The 5016-nt window shown below is 44.0% G+C and overlaps 1 non-coding gene across 1 annotated transcript; it reads left to right on the top strand.

Annotated features, from left to right (window-relative positions):
• The first annotated feature begins 4490 nt into the window (after positions 1 to 4490).
• Positions 4491 to 4563, top strand: TRNAV-CAC (transfer RNA valine (anticodon CAC)). The gene has a single exon. It is a non-coding gene; the product is annotated as a tRNA-Val (tRNA).
• Positions 4564 to 5016: the final 453 nt, after the last annotated feature.

Here is a 5016-nt window from a genome sequence, read left to right as displayed (position 1 = left end):
ATAAAAACAGATAAAAGGAAACATGCAGTATATCCTCTTCCTCTTCTTCCACTTTATCTGTTTACCCTCCTGGGTCAGTTTTACCTCGGACTCAGCGAGGGATCCCACCTCTGCCGCCTCAAGGGCAGTGTCCTTGACACTCTGGATCGGGGATACAACTGGTTAGGATGACCAGTACCCCGCCCAGGCTGAACAGCGGTCTTGAGGGGGTATGGAAAGATTGGAAGGGATAGGCAAGGAAGAGGGAAGGAAGCGGCCGTGGCCTCATGTTAGGTACCATACCGGTATATGCCCGGAGGAGAACTGGGAAACCACGGAAAACCACTTCCAGGGTGGCTAAGGTGCGGGTCGAACTCACCTACTCAGTTGACCTCCCGAGGCTGAGTTGTCCCCGTTCCAGCCCTCGTACCACTTTTCAAATTTCGTGGTTGGTTTGTCCCTCGGACTCAGCGAGGGATCCCACCTCTACCGCCTCAAGGGAAGTGTCCTGGAGCGGGAGATTTTGGGTAGGGCTATAAAACTGTGGAGTAGGACCAGTACCTCGTCAAGGCGGCCGCATCTGCTATCCTGAACAGGAGCCTTGTGAAAGGAACGGAAAAATCGGAAGGGATAGAAAAGGAAGAGGGAAGAAGTGACCGATGCCTTAAGTTACTGTAGGAACCATCCAGGCAATTGCCTGGAGGAGGAGTGGGAAACCACGGAAGACCACTTCCAGGATGGCCGAGGTGGGAATCGAATCCCCCTCTACTCAGTTGACCTCCCGAGGCTGAGTGAATTCCGTCCCAGGCTTCTTACCACTTTTCAAATTTAGTGTCAAAGCTGGGAATCGGGCACGGGCCTCCGGGGATGGCAGTTAACCACACTAACCACTACACCAAAGAGGCGTAAGGTTACCGTAAAATTACTTTTAATTAACAATGTACGAGTCATTAGTTAGTGTTTGCATTTATTTTTATTTTTTTATTTTACAGTTCCTTTACGTCTCACCTCCACAGATAGGTCTTATGACAACCATGGGATAGGAAGGGATTAGGACTAGGAAGGAAGTGACCGTGCCATTAATTAAGGTACAGCCCCAGCATATGAGACTGGCGTGAAAATCGTTAACCACGGAAAACCATTTCAAGTCTGCCGGCAGTGGGGTTCGAACCCACTATATCCCGAATGCAAGGTGATAGGTGCGTGACACAAACCGCACAGCCATTCGCTTGGTGGTGTAGTGGTTAGTGTGATTAGCTGCCACCTCCGGAGGCCCGGGTTCGATTCCTGGCTCTGCCACAGTATTTGAAAAGTGGTACGAGGGTTGAAACGGGGCCCACTCAGCCTCGGGTGGTCAACTGAGCAGAGGCGGGTTCGATTCGCACCTCAGCCATCCTGAAAGTGGTTTTCCGTGGCTTCCGACTTCTCCTCCAGGCAAATGCCGGGATGGTACCTAACTTAAGACCACGACCACTTCCTTCCCTCTTCCTTGTCTATCCCTTCCAATCTTCCCATACCCCCGCAAGACCCCTGTTTAGCATAGCAGGTGAGGCTTCCTGGGCGAGGTACTGGTCATCCTCCCCCGTTGTATCCCCAGATCCAGAGTCTGAAGCTCCAGGACACTGCTACGGTGACTCTGTATGTACAGTGTGGCCAACGAGTGCTTCATTCTGATTGGCTCCGCCATGTTTTAGCCAAATGTCCCGACAGCTGATTTAAACGTATGCATTCAGCACAGGGTAAGATCACTCTTTAAGCAATTTCAGCGAAGTACAGGCTACCTGTTCTAACCTTAGTACACCGAAAATATGTTCTTATTAAACACGAAGATTATTTAGTATTAATAGTTAAGAAATGTGTGTGAATTTACGTATTTCTGAGGTCTGAGTTTTGAAGAAAATTACGCCAGGCTGTTATGCTTATTGTTGCAGAAACAGATCAGGAAAGGTTTTTAAAATGAAATTAGGCAATTGCTTATTTTCAGCACGTTATAAGACGCTCCCAACAACGACTAGAATTGTTTCATGCATTATAATGGTAACAATAATAACAAAATGTGTTAGTAATTTTATAGAGGCAAGACAGCAAATCTCAGTTTTCTCCGTTAATATTCGCCATATCGAAAACCTGTGCATAAGGGAAGTTGTTTAGAATATAATTTCCGACATTTTACGTTTTGTGCGATTTTACCGTGTAAGGAAAATAGCAGAGATTTTCACGATTATATTATTTTAAACAAATTTTCAAGTCTCCCCGAAAATATCCGTTTTATCTGAAACTTGTATTTAACAGAACCTACCGGAAAGATCACTCCCGATCATTCACTGTAAATCTCATTCATTTTCACCGTACGAGGTATTATGATTGATATATTCTCGAATTCAAACTTTTATGGCTATTCATGTATTAAAGGACGTGGTTATAAGTGCCGCCTAGCATCAAGTTGAGTTTTCCCATATATTATAATGATAAAAATAATAGTCTGACTCCGTGGTTGAATGATCAGTGTACTGCCCTTCGGTTCAAAGTGTCCCGGGTTCGATTCCCGCCCGAGCGGGGTATTTTAATAGTGATTGCATCCCTCCATATACGATTTGCGTTAGGAATAGCATCCGGCCGTTAAACAGGACCAAATTCACATGTGTGACGCAGTTCCCACCCACAACCCCACAGTTGTGGGAAGAGCGGTAGAAAAAGAAGAAGGTATTGATAACAGTGATACCGGGCGATTTGGCCGTGCGCGTAGAGGCGCGCGGCTGTGAGCTTGCATCCGGGAGATAGTAGGTTCGAATCCCACTATCGGCAGCCCTGAAGATGGTTTTCCGTGGTTTCCCATTTTCACACCAGGCTGTACCTTAAATAAGGCCACGGCCGCTTCCTTCGAACTCCTAGGCCTTTCCTGTCCCATCGTCGCCATAAGACCTATCTGTGTCGGTGCGACGTAAAGCCCCTAGCAAAAAAAAAAAAGATAACAGTGATAACAAAGCATTAGCAAAACCGATAGTAGCAAACAGAATGTTTAAAATACAGCGGATATCTACCAGTACTAACCGAACCGGGGCACAGAATTAGTCGCACATCACGGAAATCGAACAGCGGGTGGTCGATAATTGAGTCCTGAATACAAGTACTCCGGGACCAGGAAAACTGCTTGTTTTCACCGAGCAACAAGTAGTATTTCCTCAAACGATAGGCCTGTTGTATAATGATACTAATATTTCATTCCTCGTTGCGGGGATCAAACCGTAGCCATCATTAAATGAGCACTATACACAACCCGGGGACCATGGCAGTTGCTTGTTTTCGCCACTAAAGATTAGCAGGTTTTCACTATTATTTCTATTAGTACCACGAGTAAAATGGTACAGTATATTATGTTAACTTATATTACGTTAACATAAATATGGAGCTAGGCAATACAATTTTGTCTACCCATCGGTTAACTAGTCATATTATTTTCTATCTTCTGCGTGTGTTCAGATTATATAAATACCGATGTCATATATAAAAAGTAGATTTCTACGTATAGTTTTATGATACTGTGTTGTATATTCTGAGATGGAAAACCATGTAACCTGATATATAGTAATGTTATAATTTTTTTAAAATTAAATGACCGGCCAAGTTGGCCGTGCGGTTAGGTTTCCCATTTTCAGACCAGGCAAATGCTGGGGTTGTACCTTAATTAAGGCCATTCCCATTCCTAGGCCTTTCCTGTTCCACCGTCGCCATAAGACCTATCTGTGTCGGTGCGACATAAAACAAATAGAAAACATATTAAATGTAGGCTAACTTTACAGTCATCACATACATTATTCAAGACAATGACTATACTATTTTATGCCACATGTATTATAATATAATTGTTATGATAGGCCTAGCTACCAACACAGAACTTCTAACCTCTTCAATAATTGTGACTTGTAGGCCTATACCACGTATAACTCTAAATTTTGAAATTTTGTTATCTTACGTCAGGTAGTCAGACTCTGAATATATCAAATACTGATAGGCCTATATACAACAGCATATGCAAAATAAATAACATCTTAAAACATTGACCTAGTCTAGTCTTTATTGAAATAATAATGATATCACTCTCCTTCATCTATCAGCTGATTGAGTACTTGGCTAAAACATGGCGGCTGGACTGGCCTTGGCCACACTGTACATATAGAGTCACTGTAGACACTGCCCTTGCGGCGGTAAAGGTGAGATCCGTCGCTGAGGCCGAGGGAAAAACCGACCCTGGAGGATAAACAGATAAAGAAGAAGATAATTATTATTCTTTTCTTACAAACTACCGTATTTTAATCCTGCAGAAATGATTGGAAACACATGGTAGTAATGTAGCACAATTGGAGGGAGGTTTACGATTAGGTGGATCGGCACATTTCAAAGTATGAGTTTAAAAAGTGGCACTCATTGTACTGCCAAGTGATCACCTGACCTAGAGCCATTCATGATCATGTCAGTATGCTTGTTACAGTTCGTGGAGCGCTGTACTGCATGTTTCCGTAGTGTAGTGGTTATCACGTGCGCCTCACACGCGCAAGGTCCCCGGTTCGATCCCGGGCGGAAACACATCAGCATTTTAAAATAAATTTCAAGTAGCCAAGTAATAGCGGTTTTTGTGGTCGTACACAATTCAACTTACTTACGGATGTCCGAGTGTTAAAATAATAGTAAATCCATCATTTCTGGCTACGACGAACCAAAGCTTTGCAGAATTCTTAGGCTTAGGGCTCAGTAGAAGTGAACTGCTCAATAGGTGTGGATAGAACGAGAAGAATATTCTCACTACCCGAGCGAGTTGGCCCGAGTGAGCTTGCATTCGGGAGACAGTGGGTTCGAATCCCATTGCCGACAGCCCTGAAGTTGGTTTTCCGAGGTTTCCCACTTTCACACCAGGCAAATGCTGGGGCTCTACTTGAATTAATTCTACGGCCTGCCTTTCCAGTTCCAGCCCTTTCCATCCTTGCGTCGCCGAAAATCTTTACTTAAACCTTTCTTTCTTTCTTTCTTTCTTTCTTAATC

This window comes from Anabrus simplex, chromosome 8 (assembly GCF_040414725.1).
Source record: "Anabrus simplex isolate iqAnaSimp1 chromosome 8, ASM4041472v1, whole genome shotgun sequence".
Classification (NCBI taxonomy): domain Eukaryota; kingdom Metazoa; phylum Arthropoda; class Insecta; order Orthoptera; family Tettigoniidae; genus Anabrus; species Anabrus simplex.
The sequence above is the reverse complement of the archived record's forward strand: the minus strand, read 5'-3'. Positions and strand labels throughout refer to the sequence as shown.